Below are 19,628 nucleotides of genomic sequence, written 5' to 3' on the forward strand. Positions count from 1 at the left end.
CAAAAAGGAATAATGGCAGAGGATCTAATCAAATGCACTACAATACAGTTTGAAATTGTCATAATGAAACCTTATGTATAATAAATATATGCTAATAAACATAAAAGGCGAAAAATAATATATAGAACATGTATACAATGGAAGATTAAGCTTTATTTAAAAAAAAAAGAGCTCACCATTTTCCATGCCATTCATGAGGTAGGAGGACTTATCAAGTGAAATAAGCCAGCACTTGGTAGACAGAGACAGGACAACCTTTGTGTTCAAGGCTAGCCTGGTCTAGAAGTTCCAGGACAGTTAGAGAAACCCTGGGTGGGATGAATCAAGCCAAATTGTCAAGGACAATAATGTTTAATATTTTGGATATTTCAAATGCATATTCGGGGTGGAAAAGCCTAGTATGTGCATGGTATCCAACCTCTAACACTGAAAACAGAATAAAGCACAAATTCATCATGATTTACAGGGAGAATGTTCTATCCAGAATGTACTCCTAAATTCCGTGGTTTGGCATATTGAAAGTATTAGCTTGGCTTTAAACCTGCGTCAAATGGCTAAGATGCCTATTTAGTATATCAAAGCAGAACTGGCCACCAGGTTCTCCCTGCACACCTCAGCCCCTACCTGTAACAGGACCCTCCTGGCTGGCATCCCCCAACCCCTATCTCAAACTCTCGAGCCCAGGAGGTTGGGCTCTTCCCTATATAATCCAGACATTTCAGTTACCCACTCTCTTTGTATTTTGGGCCTCCTGGCTGCTGCACCTGGTTCCCCGCTCCACCTTCTCCCTATCGTTCCCAGCCCCCACCCCGATCCTCAGAAGGTCATGACCACTCTGGACTCTCCCAGACATCCCTGCCTCTACCCTACGCTCTGCCTTTTATCTACAATGAACCTCCTACACCATACCTAGGTGCAGTCATGTAGCAGTCATGTTCTTTCTTTTTCTTTTGATTTATTTCCATTCAGAAAGTACCAGCATGAATTTTATCATCTCACAAAACTACTTCTACTTAAATCAGCTGACATCTTTCTTACAGTAGCCTTGGTAGAGTAAAGATGGGCCTGGCCTACAAGACAACTGTGCCCCCCTGTTGGAGAAGCAGCTTTCACAAGGTCATTTCCTGCCTGTAGTCAGTACACTTTAAAGGATGAGTTGTCACCTTTTAAAAACCACCTTTCTGTTGTGCAGTCAATCTGATCCAGAGCCCTAAGACCCTGCCCTAGGATGGACATTCTGAATTCTAAAACCCTGTGGGGAATAAAGCTACAACTAAATTTCAAATGTTGAATATCTGAAGTATTGGGGCTAGAGAGATGGTTAAGCGGTGAAGATGGTTCTTCTTCCAGAGGACCAGCTTTCAATTCCCTACATGGTCACTCACAACTGTCTGTTTCAGGGAATCTGACACCCTCACACAGACATACATACAGGCAATATACACCAATGCGCATAAAATAAAAATAAATCATAAAAAATATTTGAAGTATTTGTTTTGATTTGAGACTGGTCACATTCTGTAGCCCAGATAGGACTAGAAGTCATAATTCCCCCACCTCAGCCTTCATAGTGCTGGGACACTACATAGGACATGTCCTACAAAGCCTGGATTGAAATAAATGTGTAAAGTACTTTTGTACTGTGACTTTTATTTCCATCTTTCATGAATACTACAACACATGTACATGCATATGTAGACAGAGACAAATATACACATATAGACAGGCTAAACTAACAACTTACTATTAAAAACTAATTCTGTATAATGTTTTCTCATTGCTAACATTTCACTTTGAAAGTGATGTGACATTATTGTCATACAGGTCTTCCATTTGTTTGATTAGAATTACCACAAGATATTTTATATTATTTGTAGCTATTGTGAAGGGTAATTTCTTCCTCAACCCATTTGTTGCTTATATATAGGAGGGCTACTACTGATCTTTTCAAGTTAATCTTCTATCCAGCCACTTAAACAAAGAAATTCAGTCTCAAAAAAAAACATTAAAAAAAAACAAAAAGAAATTCAATTCGGACATCTAGGCACAGAGAAAGATAAACCAATCCAAACATAGAATGAGTAAGTATAAAATTAGCCGCCCTCCACACCCAAGAGTCTCTCATCTCAAAATCGCCAGTGGATGCCTGAAGGCACAGACCATAATGAACCCTGAGTATACCATGCTTTTTTTCATACAGACACAAATTTAATGGCTTTCCCAGCTTAAGTAAACATTTATCATGCACTGTGGGGGAGATGGCTTCATGGTTAAGTGTACAGGCTGCTCTTCCAGAGGTCCTGAGTTCAATAACCACCACCCACAAGGTGGCTCACAACCATCTATAACTGTAGTCTCATGAGATCTAATGCCCTCTTCTGGTGTGCAGAGATGCATGCAGACAAAGCATTTATATAAATAAAATACACAATTTATTCTTTAAAAACTAAATAAAATGTAACAGGAAAAGGAGCTGGGTTTTTTGTCTTTACAGTTTCACAGACCAAAAAAAATCTCCTAATGTATTTTTAATGTTAAGAATTTTATTTGTTTTTCTTTATATGCGCATCAGATCCCCTAGAGCTGGTGTTACAGATGGTTATGAGTTACTGTGCAGGTGCTGGGAATCAAACTCAGATCCTTCAAAGGAACAGCCAGTACTGTGAACCACTGAGCACTCTTCTTCAGCCCCTCAATATAGCTTTCAACAAGCTCATTATTCTTTTCCTTGACAAGCTGAGTTTTCACCTTTCCTATTAAAGAATGCACTTGCAGCTTTCTCTCAGCACAAACACATTTGCCACTCTTGAACTTTGGGTTCTTATTTATGTAAAATAAGGACTGCTTGATGGCTCCCAGGTAAAGTGCTTACTGCACAAGCCTGAACACCAGAGTTCAATGCCCCAACCCACACAGAGGTGGAGGGCAGAATGCAAAGAGTGAGAGGTCCGGTCTCAAAGATTAAAGATTCAAGCAATGGTTATAAGAGTACATTTCACTTTCACACATATATGCACACTCACACACGCACACACATGCCAGTTTTTTCTTAAAATGCTATTTTGCTCAGGCTGGGGGGTGGTGGCACATGCTTTTAATCCTAGTATTCGTGAGGCAGAGGCAGGTGGATCTCCAGCCTGGTGTACAGAGTGAGTTCCAGGACAGCCAAGGCCACACAGAGAAACCCTGTCTCAGATATCAAAAAACAAAACAAAAAAAACTGCTATTACTCAGAAAGAAAGAACAGATCATGGACTAAATGAAGATAAGGAAAAGTAGATAGATCTGAGAAACGGTAAGGACTAGACAACAGACTTGGTGACTGACTGAATGTGGGCATGAGTATTTTAAAAAGTTCTATCAATTTTCTTGCTCTATTTAAGTATATATACACCTCTCTCACACACACACATGCAAATATAATAAAAATGGGGATTTTTGCCAGGTAGTAATGGTGTGTGCCTTTAATCTCAAGATTTAGTAGTCAGAGGCAGGAGAATCTCTCTGTTCTAGACCAGCCTGGTCTACAAAACAAGTTCCAGGACAGCCAGGAATATATACAAAAACCTGGTCTAGAAAAACAAAAAACAAAACCAAAATACAGAGTCCTAGGGTAGAAGCATAAAAAAACAATGAAATGTTTCCGAACGAGGTTCTGCTATAATTATAGATAGGTGCCTAGTCTCTATGTCACTAGAGAGGCTACCTCCAGCAGCTAATTGAAGCAGACAAAGAGACCCACAGCCAAACATTAGGTGCAGAGAAAGCCCAGGCTGGAGATCTCCATCAGGTCCCTCCCCTTGCAACTCTCAGGAAACCCCAAGGAAGAGGGGAAGGAGGAATTGTGGGAGCCAGAGGGTCCGAGGATGTGGGAGATCATGGTCCACAGAATCAACAAAGTAGAGCTCACAGAGGTTCACAGATGCTGAGCGGCAAAGGCGGAGCATGCATGGGTTTGCACAAGGCCCTCTGCTTACATGCGGTGGTTTTCATAGCTGGTTGTTCTCGTGGGTCTAACAGTGGGCGTGAGGGTGTCTCTGAGTCTTTGATGCTTTGGGGACCCCTTGCCTCCTACTGGGTTGCCTCATCTAGCCTTGATATGAGGGTCTGTGCCTGGTCTTTATTGTACCCTGTTATGCTGCTGTGTTTGGCTGATATCACTGGGAGGCCTGTCCTTTTCTGAAGGGAAATGGAAGAGGAGGTGGAGCTGCCGGAGAGGAGTCAGGAAACTGCAAGGAGTGGAGGGAGGGAAGCTTCGGGTGGGGATATATTGTATGAGAGAAGAATAAGTAATTTTTAAAAACCCTGCGACTTTCTAGACAGGTGAGGTGGCGTTATTAACTTTAACTTACAGATAAGCAAAGGCTAGGAAATGCCACCTAATTTGCCCAAGGTCACGGGGTGTTAGTAGCAGAACTGACAAACTCCAGACTCAGTTGAACTTCAGTGCACTTTGCACTACTACACAACATATCCAAAGTGTACATTAGTTTACGCTTGCACCACACAGTCATCCATCTACAAAGGGTCTCACATACAATTATTTTACTTACTATTCATAGCCTATATGTTAGACAGAGCAGGCACTGTCATTTTACTAATGAGTACACACTAAATAGAGAAAAATATTGGCATAATTTCTTGAAATATGGAAACACCTAAAGTTTATTTGTTGGGTTAAAAAGGAATCTGAACTACAAATTTGGTTCTAGGACAACCAGGACTGTTAAACAGAGAAACACTGTCTCAATTAAAAATAAATAAATAAAACCTTAAGATGGGAAACGAAAAGATTCGAACTGCGAACTTGGCAGGACTCATTGTCTGTACACAGTAGGTAAACTGACTGAAGGGAGAAGAATAGCTTGGGCAGTGTTCAGGTCCCCCATTGCATAATCCCATGGCCTGTGGGTTCATGTAGCACAACAACCTGAGATGAAATGAAGTAGGGTGTCTCAAACTTGCAGATCAGGATCTACAGGCACATCTAGAAAGCTCTACTCCTGACACCCCAAACTGGTTTCAGAATGTCTTCTCCTCTTCATGTATCTACCCTTTCCTGTCATATGGCCAAGATGAGATTCTCAGTGAGATAAAATAGGGAAGCAAGCAAGTCCGTCTCAGGACTACACTAGCTGAACCTGCCCTGACCTCAGGATGTCAAAATTAAAAGAAGCTAGGCTGGGCTACCAAGAAGGTTCTCAAGTAAAAGCACTTCTCACCAAGCCTCATGACTTGAATTTGATCCCACCATCCCACAGGTCAGAACCAATTCTCAGCTATTCTCTGACCTTCACATACACAACATGGTGTGTACACACACAAATATTTTTTAAAAAATTTTAATAAAATTGAGCTTTTCTTCCTGGTAATCCCTCCTCCTTTCAGAAGGGCTTCCTTACGTTTTCTTAATAAACCTATGCTTATTCTGCTCTTAAGAAATATAAACAAAGAAGTAGCTCCTCCTTATATTATAGGGGGATGATAACTATGATCCCAGCACTCAGGAGACTGAGGCAGGAAGATTGCTATGAGTTCTTGGTTAGTCTGGCCTACATATCAAAGAAGCAAAATGTTAAACATAGAGATCATCATAACAAAAGATTGGATGTGACAAGGTGATCTTATGTGATCATTTCTGCCTGTTTAGTGAGGGAGGAAAAGAACTGAAAAATGCCAGGACAGTAATATCAAACCTTTCTAGAACACGATAACACATCAAATCCAAAGGCAAAAAGAGAGAAAAGACAGGTCATAGCAGGCATTCATGTGGCAATCCACCCATGCTGCAAGCTAACCTAAGGGGAAACAAACATATGTTACAAGCAGTTCTTGCTTCAGAAACCTCTACCCAAGCTGTGCTTAGGAACAACAGAAAACCAAGACACAACTGGTCTGGCCAGTTGCTTCAATTATGAAAGATAATCTAAAACTGAGCACATGCTTCAGATGCAGAACATAATCTGCATTTCCAGAGCTGTGGGTGCATCTCAGTGGCAGACAGCTGCTCTAGCTTGAGGGAGTGTCTGGGCTCCATCCTGGACTCACAAAAATGTACAAGCTAAAACAACTACTGGTAAGTCTCAAACGGATGGGTCAAGTAGTAGTTGTAGTTGATTGTCTTCATATTTGGGAAGGGGAAACACTATTGCAGAATCACAGTCAGAAACAAAAGCTAGGGCTGGGTACAGTGACACACACCTGCAATCCTAGCACTTAGGAGGCTGAGACCAGAGCAGAGCAAATTCAAGGCCAGATTGGGCTACAAGTAAAGTTTGAGGCCACCCTAAACTATACAGGGAATATGAGGTCAGCCTCAGCTATATAAAGAGATCCTGCCTCAGAAAAAAAAAGAAAAAAAAGCTAGGGCTAGCAATACAGACTTGGTATTGTCCTTGCCTAGCCTATGTAAAGCCCTGGGTTTAATTTCTACCAGTGTATAAGCCAGACATGGTGATACACGTCTGCTCTTCCGCACTCAGGTAGTGGAGGCGGAAGGACCAAGAGTTCACTGTCATCTTCAAGTACATAGCTAGTTTGAAAGCAGCATGAATTTAGGACACCCTGTCTCCAAAAAGAGAAAGGAAAGAAAGAAGGCTGGCAAACAGACTAATTAAATGTACTGTTTTGCTTGAAGAGGTTGGGCACCCTAACAACTATCACACGGTACAGATCTTTCTCTTTCCATGACTAACTTCCTTCTGTTTATCCTGATCTCTAAGACACCTCACTGGCACTCCATGTACATATTAATTAGCCTTTCTATTGCCACTTGTTCCTAGGGTTAATGACCCCAGTCATTTGATACAAGTATCATGTCTATGAAGTTGTATTCTTGAGAAATCTTACAACAAAATTCTAAACTGGAAAAACTCAGAGATAAGAACCAGACCAAAGCAATATGACTCCAAAGCCCACACTTCTTGCCCCCTCTGAAACACCAGACTCACAGACTTAAACAATCCCCAAAGCCTTCACTTTCAATGTTTTACATCGACATAAAATCTCTATTACAGGCTGGCAAGTCCTTCATTGAAAGTCACACACTACTTGATTTCATTCTTTTCTATCCCTTCATCTCGAATGTTGTCTTTCTCATATTTAAATCCTATCACTGACTAATCCAGATAGATAGGACTATCCACTGTGTTCACTAGCATATCCCTTGTGAGCAGGGTGGCAACTTAGTAAATCACTATTGAGTAAGTAAAGGAACTGAAGTCCCACCTCCACTATGAACAGGGATGCCAAACACTCCTACTCACTTTCTTTTGTAATGTCAAAAACCTTGGAACCAGTATTACAGCCTAATACCTAATTTCCCTGCATTTGACTTCTTTCCCTGGCAAGGCTCCACCAGAGACCAGACATCTCGCAAATCTCTGGGTATCTCACAGGGTATAAGAAAAATTGGATACACAGGAAGCGCACCATAAACACTTCCTAGCATACAGATGAACTGCATGAGAATCCCATCTACACCAACTTCGTGAGAATAGTTATTTTTGTTCACCATGTTAGAGATGTCCGGGCCTCTTTGCTTGCTGACATTTTCCATTTCAAAACTCATTAAGCAGAACTGTGATCGAGCATTTGGCAATTTAGGAAAGCATCTGGAAAATCTCGATGCCCTGGAGTTTGTGGCTTGCTGATTACATAAGCAATTGTTCCAGGTTTTCATGGTAGGGAACTAGAATGACTGCATCATGGTGATTTATCTGCTGGTTAGCAAGAGTTCCAGGATGCACGTCACATGTTCAAATAGTAGGTGTACTGGTGACTTCTGGACCCTTCCAAGTCCAGTTTTCCCTTTTCTGTGGCATAATGTAGAAATTAATTATTGCTTGTGGTTATTGATTAATATATAGCTCTTACAGTCTACTAAATTGATAGTGGAGAAGAACTATAATTTATAATTTTATTACATAAGTTGCTAAAATTACTTTTACAATGAATAACACATTAAAATAATAATAGTAGTAACTGAAATTTATTGCATGTTTTTACTATTTGCCGAACACTTTTTTTATTTTGGTTTTGGTTTTTCTGAGACAGGGTTTCTATGTAGCCCTGGCTATGTCCTGGAATCCTGCAGACTAGGATGGTCTCAAACTCAGAGATCCGTCTGCCTCTGTCTCCCGAGTGCTGGGATTAAAGGTGTGCGCCACCGCCACCTGGCACTGTTCTTAAAGCATTCTAAGTGTTAACTCATTGCCAATCCTAAGAGGTAAGTACTGTTATTGTCCCCACTTTACAAATTCGAAGAAGGGTAAGAATACCTATACCAGCAGTGAGCAGAGGAACAAGGATTCCAACCCAGAAAGTTTGAGGCCAGAGTCCCCACTTCTAACATGATGTTATAGTGCCTCCCTCTAACAACACAACATTGTAATACAACAGTGACTTAAGGGCCTTAAAGTAGCAAGAGAATATATCCACTGGATCCAAGAAATGTAACTGGGAATGTTATGACCTGTACTTGCTTATTAAGTTCTACTGTACTTTCTTTCAGAACAGTTCAATTCTATACATTATTATATGATAATAGTGAAGTGTGGCCAAGTTTACTATAAAGATAGGAAAACATGTCAGTGGTACTGGCACACTCCTTTAATCCCTGCAGAGTCAAGAGGATATCTGTGAATTCAAGGCCAGCCTTATAGACACTGTGAGATTCTGACAAAAAAAAGAAAAAGAAAAGAAAAAGGAAACTATGGGTCCTTTCTTTTGAAATTAGATGAAGGTAACAAGGAAATGAGCTATTACAATTTTTCCTGCACAGTCTTTCACTGTAGCTTAGGGAAGCCTGGAATTCATTATTTAGTCCAAGTTTGCTTGCCCCAAATTCAGGCAATTCTCCTGCTTTGGCTCTCTAAATGCTAGGATTATAAATGTGAGCTGCCACATCCAGTTCTTGTCTATGTGGAGTTTTTTGCTTGGGATTTTTTTATCTTTGTTTTGTTTTTTTTTTTTGAGATAGACTCTCATATCCATACATACACTGGCCTCCAACTTCCTACAACATGGAACTGAACTCTTGATCCTCTTGCTTCTACCTCCCAATGCTAGTATTATAGTAATGTGCAAGCACTCTTGGTTTACCTGTGTGCTTTCAAATCATACTTCCTGCCTGTAAATCTGCCTAGCCTATATAGTAAGACTATATATGCACAGATAGATAGATAGATAGATAGATAGATAGATAGATAGATAGATAGACAGACAGACAGACAGACAGACAGACAGACAGACAGACAGACAGACTATAGATAGATACATCTTAACTGGGCACGGTGGAGGGTACCATCACAATTACTTGAGAGGCTAAAGTGGGAAAATTGCTTGAACTGAGAAGTTTGGGACAAGCCAAAGCAACACAGCAAAACTATTGTCTCAAAATAACAATGACAACAAAATTACAATTCCCCTATGTTAAATAAGGGTATAGACTTTGAAGCCAAGATTGAGTGTTTTGAAACCCTAATTTATCCACATACTATGTCTGGGAACAGAATCTGCTATTATGACATATAGCTAGTCTTGGGCTGAAGATTCAGTCCAGTGCAGAGAGCTTGCCTGACATGTACAAAGCCCACGATTCATCCTCAGAACCTAAAAATATTACCCCTACCAAAGTACAAACAATAGACAAAGTGTGAGATTTCTTTTGTGGACCAAACTGTTCTGGTCCCTATCATTTATATGCATAAAAATAAGTACTGCAAGGGCATGGGGGCACATGCCTATGAGTGCAGCACTGCAAGGGCATGGGGGCACATGCCTACGATTGCAGCACTGCAAGGGCATGGGGGCACATGCCTATGATTGCAGCACTGCAAGGGCATGGGGGCACATGCCTATGAGTGCAGCACTGCAAGGGCATGGGGGCACATGCCTACGATTGCAGCACTGCAAGGGCATGGGGGCACATGCCTATGAGTGCAGCACTGCAAGGGCATGGGGGCACATGCCTATGATTGCAGCACTGGGGAGGTTAAGGTAGCAGAATTCCAAGTTCAAGGCCAACCCAGCCTACACACTGAAACTCTGTCTCAAAACCTACATAAAAGGATTTAAGATCCTGTGCTTTAGCACATGTTCTAGAGTTAAGATATGGGAATTTGTGGGTTATATTTTTAATAATCACCGTGGACAAACTCTTAAGACAATTCTAATCAGACTTTTGCTCTAAATGTCAAATTATACAATGTAGAAAATAAATCTATGGGGGCTGGAGAGATGGCTCAGCTGTTAAGAGCACTGACTGTCCTTCCAGAGAACCCAGGTTTGATTCCCAGCATCCACATGGCAACAAGCAACTGCCTGTAACTCCAGTTCTGGTGGATCCAAAATGCTCACACAAACATGCAGGCAGGCAAAAGCTCAATGTGCATTAAATAAATAAATAAATGCTTTAGAAAAAAATAAATCTGTTAGCAATCATCACTCAGTAGATTAAAGATTTAAAAACATTTAAAAAGCTAGATCTGGGCTGGAACGATGGCTCGGTGGTTAAGAGCACTGACTTTTCTTCCAGAGAATCCAGGTTCAATTCCTAGCACCCACATGGCAGCTCACAACTGTCTGCAACTTCAGTTCCAGGGGCCTGACACCCATGACAAAACACCAATGCATATAAAATAAAAATAAATAAATTTGTAAAAAAAAAAGCTAAGTCTAAGTATAATGAAAGCACAAAAGCAGGAGGATGCCACTGAATTCAAGGCCATTCTGAGTACACAGTGAGTTCTAAGCACCATGGACTACAAAGGGAAACTCATTATCAAAAAATCAAAAAGAAAAAATACCTGAAGACTACATGGTTCCCATAGCCCAAATTAAAAGACCCAGCTAGAAATATATGTGCTCAAAAGACACAATATTTGAAGATATAGAATTGATACATAAGGTATTTATACTTGTGATTTAAAACAACTATCAAGATATTGTGACTATAGCCAAATGTACACAGAGAAACCCTGCCTCTGGGGAAAAAAGATATTGTGGCTATAAATTCAAACTAAAACTTAATAGCTGAATTAACTTTAAAATAGGAAGCTAGGAAAGCCGGGCAGTGGAGGCGCACGGCTTTAATCCCAGCACTTGGGAGGCAGAGGCAGGCAGATCTCTGTGAGCTCGAGGCCAGCCTGGTCTACAAGAGCTAGTTCCAGGACAGGCTCCAAAACCACAGAGAAACCCTGTCTCGAAAAACCAAAAAAAGAAAAAAAAATAGGAAGCTAGGAGTGATGATTCAGGCCTGTAATCCCAGCGTTGGGAGGTAGGGGCAGGAGGATTAGGAGTTCAAAGTCATCCTTGGTTACCACTGAACTCAAACCAGCTTGGACTACAAGAGAACCAATCTCAAAACAAAATTTAGGCATGGCAACTCACACCTGCAGTCCCAACACCTGGGAGCTGAAACAGGCTACATAGTAAGTTCCAGAAAACCTTGGCTTGGAATAAAACCCTTTCTCAAAGGGGGAAAAAAGAGCTACGTAGTTCAGAGCTTATACAGCTCTTACAGAGGCCCAAGGCTCAGTTCCCAGCACCCAAATCTGGAGGCTCACAACCGCCTGTGAATCCAGCTCCATAGGATCCCATGCCTTCTCTGAACCTCCTCAGGAACCTGCATACATGTGTACATATACACAGAAATAAAAATAAAATGATTTCTTTACATTTTTTGAGACAGTTTCTCTATAAAGCCTAGGTTGTCCTGGAACTTGCTCTGTAGACCAGGCTGGCATCAAACTCACAGAGATCTGCCTGCCTTTGCCTCCCGAATGTTGGAATTAAAGGTGTGAGCCACCACCACCTGGCAAATATATATATTTTTAAAAGAGATGCCAAAAGAGATAGCTCGGCAATTAAAAGCACCGGTAACTCTTGCAGAGGACCAAAATTTGGTCCCCAGTATTCATATCAGCAAGCTTTGAACTCTCCATAACTCCAGTTCCAGGGAATCCTATGCCCTCGAGACTTCACAACTATCTAAACACATACAGCGTACACACATGTGTGCGAAAACACACAAACACATAAATTAAACCAAAAATAATTTTAAAGAAAAGTGAAATAGCCAGGCAGTGGTGGTGCACACACCTTTAATCCCAGTACTTGGGAGGCAGAGGCAGGCGGATCTCTGTGAGTTTGAGGCCAGCCTGGATTACAGAGATTGTTCCAGGACATCTAGGCTGTTACACAGAGAAATCCTATCTCGAAAAATCAAAAAAAGAAAAAACAAAGAAGGAAGGAAGGAAAGAAAGGAAAGAACATTTTTGTAAAAATGAAACAAGCTAATTTTAATTGTTTAATTTAATTTTAAACAAGCTAAACTAATATTAATATTGGTGTCAATTCAAATGACACTAATATTAATATTTTAGTACTATATTTATTAATAATTATACCCTAAACTTGCTATTATGTTTACTAATACACTAAAAATAATTAATATTAATATAGAATTGAATCAATTCTAATTATTATTAATAGGAGTTCCATTAGAGTTGGAGTTCAGAGGAAGAGTGTTTGTCTAGCATAAAGTAGGCTATATATTAGCTTCACAAAAAAGAAGAAAAAGAATCAACATTGCCATAATCTTTAGAACAAATGATTTTATCAACAGAAAAGTTAGACAAGACAAGCATTGTAGTGGTGGTGCGTGCCCATAATTCCAGCAATCAGGAGGCAAGTACAGGAGGACCTCAAATTTGAGGTCAGCCAGGGTTACACAGTGAGCTGCAGGACCATCCAGACCAGTTAATGAGATCCTGTCTCAAAACGATGTTAGATACCTTTCATTATGCCACCTCAAAGGAGATCACACACACTTGCAACTCTTAACAACCGAGCTCTTTGTAACTATTGGTTAGCTGTAAGGCCAACGCTTCCATGTGCCGAGGATTGAAAGCTGGGATTCTCACATGTTAGGCACATGCTCTATGACTGACCTACATCCAAACCCCTGAGCAGCCACTTTTAAGAAACTTTATCACACCAGTGACTACAAATTTCTCCTACAGAGTTCTGTATTTTAGAGGGGGTTGTTGACTTTTCAGTTCTTTTTCTCTGTTCTGACCTTTTTTGATGGTTTTTCAGGCCTTAATAGAAGCCCTTTCCATTTTTCTTTCTCCCGAGCGGGATGTAGCACATATAGGACAAAAGCCCAAGAAAGCAGAACTTGGCTTTCTTGGTGACTCAGGCCTTTTATCTTAGTATGTGGGAAGCTGAGGAAAAAGGATTAGACGTTCACGGCCAGTCAGGGCTGTATAGTGACTGACAAGCCAGCTGAGGTTACATAGTGAGACTGTCTCAAAAATAACAAAGTAGGGCTGGGGATATAGCTCAGTGGTAGGGCTTTTGTGTAGGATGTGCAATTCCTAGCACTACATACATGTAAATAAATATATACACACATAAGTAAATAAAATGTAAATTCTTATTTTTTAAAAAAAAATAAAGCCCTTAATCCCAACACTCGGGAGACAGAAGCAGGTGGGTCTCTTTGAGTTCGAGGCCAGCCTGGTCTACAGAGCAAGTTCCAGGGCAGCTAGAGCTGATACACAGAGAAACCCTGTCTCAAAAAGAAAGAGAGAGAGAGAGAAAGGAAAAAAGAAAGAGAGAGAAAAAAACAAGGAGGACGGAGAGTAGGAGTATATATATAACTCAGTGGGAAAGTACTTGCCAAGCAAGTACCTGAAGACTTGATTCAATACTCACCACCAAAACATGAAAAACAGACAGACAGAGAGACAGAGAGATAGAGAGAGAGAGGAAGAACAGAAATTATTTTCTTTCTAATGTTAAGAGACACATAGAGCTCTGCAAACTGTCCACCGGGAGTGGAAGAGGGAAGTGATTCAAGTTTTTTCCTTTCCTGTCTGCTTGAGTTGTGACATCAGTTGCATATGCAGGAGCACAACAGCACACAGCAAGCATGCTGTGTTTTATGAACAAACTCAGCAAGCGTAAATAGCCAGGCTAAAACAGTATCCCTGCCGTGTGAAGTAAGCCATTTAAATGCACTTCTGATTATACATGTGGAAAACTGCACTTTTACACTAGGTACAATAAAAATTAGGAATTTTTTTCACCTAGACATAGCTGTACAATCCCAAACAGACAACATGCAAATAATGCCCATATAATCAGTTCAAAATTGGGATATTTTCTCCTCATTTCTATCAAGGAAAGAAGTATTTGTGAAAAACACTGTGATCTATCATACTTGAACTCACATAATGAGGAAATCAATTTGCTGACAATGCAGGACAACGTAGGAACATATCTATGAAGCCAGAAACACAGCACCTACTCTACAACACCCATTCTAAGTTAATATTGGTACTTTCCTTGCCATATTACTTCAATAAGCTAAGTATACAAGTTTTCTTGTTTTATTTTGTTTCTTTGAGATGAGGTCTGGCTATGTAGCCTAGGCTGGCCTCAAATTCTTAATATTACTGACTTGGTCTCTGAAGTGCTGGGAATTAAGCATATGCAACCACACCCAGAAATAAGTTATACCACATTAAGTCACCCTACAGACTGAGATCAAGAAGTAAAAGATTTACAATTATCAGAATGGTAGTAGTTTTAACTAATATACTCTCTAGTCATGATTTACCAGCTATCTTCCTCACTCTTATTTTTACTTAAGTCCTAGGAAATATTTCCCTTGAATAATAAAACATTGATATCTAAGAAAAAAAGGGGCAGAAGCAAGTGAACCTCTGTGAGTTCAAGGCCAGCCTGGTCTACAGAGTGAGTTCCAAACAGCCAGAGCTACACAGAGAAACCTTGTCTCAAAAAAAAAAACAAAGAAAAAGAAAAAAAGATATTCACCTACCCTTCAAGGAAAAAAATAGTGTTTATCATTGGATTGAGGCCACAAATCAAGATCTGCCACTGGTTTGAAATGTTTTCATTACATTAGCAAGATGAGGAGAGAAATCAATTGGAGAAGAAATGCAAGAATTCCTTGAGGGAAAATTAGAACAGCTTCTGGATTTAAAAAAGGTTACTCGGTGCCAACGATTTTTTTTTTGAGACAGGCTTTCTCTGTGTAGTCCTGGCTGTCCTGGAACTAGATTTGTAGACCAGGCTGGCCTTGAACTCAGAGATCCACTGGCCTGTGCCTCGTAAATGCTGGGACCAAAGGTGTTTGCCACCACACCCAGTTGCCAATATTACTTTTAGTTATTGCGAATTAAGGCACAATAATCAGAATTAAGAACTGAGGCTCAACGAAGAAACATAATGAGGGGAAGGCAAGACTTGCTCCCACACACAAACTATGCCTACATACTTTTGTGTCTTTTAAATCTGGGGTCACATTACCAATTAAACCTCATACATTCACTATGTTTATCATTTCTATTTTTGTAGATTAACAATTCATTCTATATGACCATCCTTCAAGAGCTCTTTTGTATTTTTACTTTATTCAAGGACAGAGCCCTGGGCCTTCGCTACGGGAGGACAACACTCTTATCACCTAACTACTTCCTCAGCCCTTTTTCTTTTTTTTTCTCTTGAAATCTTGAAAGGGTGTTTGTTAGAAATAGAGACATTGATATACAGCGTGATCTTCCCAGTATTTTTCTACTTGGACTATTCTCCCATTCCTACAGAGCCAAGTCCTATCCACTTTTCCAGACCCAGCTCAAATGCTTGTTTCTATACATCCTTATTGATTTCCTGGTTGTAATGTATGTTAGTGAGTTTTTAAGTGATTGTGTGTTTCTTTCCTACTTCATTGAGGGACACTCAAGTACAACAACAAAATCTTCATGTGATTACCATAGATGCAAGAAAGCTTGAAATTAACAAACTAAAATCTCTGCTCAAAATAACCTTTTATTACGAGGAATGGTATAAACCACTCAAGTTATTTATCCAGTTAGTGGGGCTGCTAGAACCCACACTCTTCATAGCTAAATTTGACTTAATTGATTGCAAACTCTTTTGAGTCCAAGAACTGTCTCAATCTGGCATCGCCTCATCCCTCACACCTCAGTATCAACTAATTCAATGTTCTTCACACGCTGTCTCAATACAAAGCCTTATTACTAAATAATGAGGCTATAATTAAAACAAAGTTCAGATCCTAGAAAAATATTGGCTTGTAAAACATGAGTGTTGCCACTCGTTACCCACAGCAAAAATTGTCAAAAGTAAGATGCAACCCAGCATGTGGTAGGTACTGAATTCACCCCCCAACACTGAGAAGGGGAAGAGGAAGAGGGAAAAAGGGACAGAGGAAGAGCCTCGGAAAGGTGTCGCAGGGTGGGACAGGGGTGGCTGTAACTTTACTAGAAACAGAGCACAAAGAACAAAACGAGGGGTGACGAGACTCCGTTTAGCTTACGCTCCCAGAGCGTGACAAGAAGCCAAATGCCCGTTTTCGAAAACATTTAGCCAGTGACGGTGGTCTTCAGAAGCTGTTTCTAAAGGTGAAAGGGATGCCACTAAGCAAAGATCCCAGTCCACAAGAATTCCAGTACGGGCAGACCTTCTAGTGTCCACAATTAACACAGGCCACAGACGATCAGAATACCCTCTCCAGGACAGCACAACAAAGTGACATAAATCAGGACCCAATCTCCCTTCTCTGTCCTGGTTGGGAGGGTAAAGCCTACGTGTGTGAGTTGTGAAGGAGTTTAGAGACTGCCCCAGCTTAGAGTGGTGACCTTCTCACCACTCTAGACAGTAGAACAACTAACAAAACGGCCCCTGCAATGAAGTCACCGACGGGAAGCCGCTGTGGGACTCACCTGGGTTTTCAGGGCTGGGGTTCGAGCTCCGGCACACCGCGGGGAGGCAGCGATCAAACCGCTCGCAGCCTCCGCGCTCGCACACACAGAAGAAGAGTCTAGGCGCCAGCGGCGGCAGCTCCTCCCTCGACAGCTTTCCCAGCCCCAGCCTCCCAGCCAGCAGCCTTTGCCCCGCCCTCCTCCGAGGCCCCCACTTCCGGGTGATGCCGGAGCCCGGAAGCTGGACCGACTGGGGAAAAATGGTCCACGTCACGTGAAACGGAGCGCGTGCCCTGAGCTCCGTGCGCCCCCTGCAGCCCGCACGTAGCCTCGCCTGAGATGGGTCAGGCGCTTGTCGTCCTCCTTGTCTCCCGACCCCAGTGCCTAGTGCAAACTCAACAAAAAGAGAAAAAAGTACGTGAAGAACAAAAAGAACTTGCCATAAACCTTCTATATAGTTCTTCCTTCCCAGTTCGCTGTATTCCCAGCGCTTGAAAGGGTGGCAACCAGTCTGGGCTACAGAGTGAGTTCCTGACCAGACTAGGGTGTAGAGTAAAATCCTGTCTCAAAAAAGATTTTTTTCCCTCCAGGCTGCAGACATAGCTCAGTATTTAAGAGCACTGACTTCCAGAGAAATAAAGGCAGCTCACAACCAGTTGTTACTCCAGTTCACGGTAATCTGATGCCCTCTTCTGGCCTTTTAGGGCACTGCCTATATCTGGTGCACAGATGTACAAGCAAGCAAAACACTCCTATACACAGAAAAAAAAATCTACCCAAATGACAGAAGACAGAAAGCTGCTGTAAACTGTTCTCTAACCCCACATACATGCTGTAGTGCATAGTGGCGCTAGCGCGCGCAGACACACTCAAAAACACACACGATTATCTTTTTTAAAAAATTATACAATGGGGTTGGAGGTATGTAGACCACAGTGGCCGACAATTCCTTGAGTTTAATCCCCTACAGGTGAAAATGCTTCCCACCAAACCTACTGACCTAAGAGTTCTATCCCTGGTGGAGGGAGAGGACTCTCACAAGCTGTCCTCTCGTCTTCACACCTGGGCTTTGTATAGTGCATACAGCACACCCACAAATAAATACATGCAATAAAATAAATAAACTTTTTAAATAAAAAGGAGCTGGAGTGATGGCTCGGTGGTTAAAAGCACATGCTGTTCTTGTAGAGGACCCAAATTCAGTTCCCAACATTGACACTGGGTAGTTCACAACCTCCTGTAACTATAGCTCCATGGGGCCCAACACCCTCTTCTGAACTCCAAGGCCACCACACCCAAATGTGCACATACCCACACACATATACACAGAGTTTTTTTAATTAATTTTTTAAAGAAACTAAGGTGACTTAAGTGAGCTCCCAAATATCAACACACTGAGTTATAGCCGAAGGATGATTGGTGTTAAACTCAAAGAAATTCACGAACAAAAAATACCCACTACTCACATGGTTTATACCTTTGGCCATTTGATACACATTTGCCCCCTCAACACAATTGCTGTTCAACTATTAAATAAAACTCACTCAATGGTAGGAACCAGGAAACCAATTGTAAAGAAGCAGGATAGCAAGTCAGCTAGCCCTCTAGTCAATCTAGATATTGGTTTCTCTGTCACCTACCACATCACTCTAAAATGTCGTCTTTGTCTCCATCCTTTCTACTGCCCATGAATGTTCAAGCATATTAGCATTCCTTTCACGATTACTATATTGAGTGATCTTTCATTAGACAATGTCTTAAGTTTCAGGTTTACTGGTAGTTATTAAGTACCTCCAAACTGCTTCCAGTATGACATTAATATATTCTTTTTTTTATTTTTTTTTTATTGAGACGGGGTTTGTCTGTAGCTTTGGAGCCTGTCCTTGGAACTAGCTCTTGTAGAACAGGCTGACCTCGAACTCACAGAGATCCACCACCTGCCTCTGCCTTCCGAGTGCTGGGACTAAAGGCGTGCGCTACCACTGGGCTGACATTAATATAATCTTAACGAAGTCGCCTGGCTAAGGAAAGAACATCTGGGACTGGGAAAATAGCCTTGTGGTTAAGAATGCTACTTCTCAGAACAGCACACAACAGCTTTAACTCCTGCTCCAGAGTATCCAACACTGTATCCTGGCCTCCACTGGCACCTCCACACAGTGGCACATATAAAGAGCTCATCTTTTAACTTTAAAAAAGGGAACATCTGGGAGCTGGAAAAATGGCTTGAAGGTCAAGAGTGTTGAGTGTTCTCCCATAGGTCCTGAGTTCAATTCCCAGAGACCACATGGTGGCTCACAACCATCTGTAATGAGGTCTGGTGCTCTGTTCTGGTATGCATATAAACATGCAGACAGAATACTGTATACATAAGTAAATCTTAATTTTTAAAAAAGGCAACATCTGTATTCTCAAAATGCAAATGTTTTGTACTTGATAAGCTTAATAAATTCAAATAACAAAAAAATACATGGCAATTCCATGTCAGAGGAAAATTAAAAAAAGAATTTTATGACATTCACCTTAATCTAAAAGTACTTCATAGTCCCTCAAAGCCTTATAAAGGATTAGCAGTGCTTCTGAGGTAAATTGTCTCAATTCTTCAACCATAGAAATACATTACAGAGAAGTTAATTTAATGACCTTCCAACTCCAGGTAATAATAAAATTCCAAGTAAGATGCTAAGAGGTAAAACGGACGCCATTTTCATGCAACGTAGAATCTGCCTGGCTGATTGTAACAGGAAAGCACCAAGGTTAGAATGTTGTGGGGCAAGAATCAATGAACAACTCGTTCATTTCTACTAGTGGCTATGTAGTATTAAAGGCACCTATCAAAGGAGGGCAAGATGAGTCAGTAGGTAGTGCACG

The 19,628-nt window shown here is 41.1% G+C and overlaps 1 protein-coding gene and 1 long non-coding RNA gene across 3 annotated transcripts in view; one reads left to right on the top strand and one right to left on the bottom strand.

Annotated features, from left to right (window-relative positions):
• Atp7a (ATPase copper transporting alpha) overlaps positions 1–16,972 on the bottom strand; it is a 114,844-nt gene extending 97,872 nt beyond the window's left edge. The window contains exon 1 of one of the 2 annotated variants that reach the window (XM_075957701.1): positions 16,779–16,972. The gene's annotated coding sequence lies outside the window, so the exon portion shown is untranslated. The remainder of the gene's footprint in view (positions 1–16,778) is intronic. The other variant, XM_075957702.1, reaches the window with a different exon arrangement.
• Positions 1–19,628, top strand: part of LOC142841000 (uncharacterized) — a 167,521-nt gene that overhangs the window by 91,024 nt on the left and 56,869 nt on the right. The window lies entirely within an intron of this gene.

Source organism: Microtus pennsylvanicus, chromosome X (assembly GCF_037038515.1).
Source record: "Microtus pennsylvanicus isolate mMicPen1 chromosome X, mMicPen1.hap1, whole genome shotgun sequence".
Classification (NCBI taxonomy): domain Eukaryota; kingdom Metazoa; phylum Chordata; class Mammalia; order Rodentia; family Cricetidae; genus Microtus; species Microtus pennsylvanicus.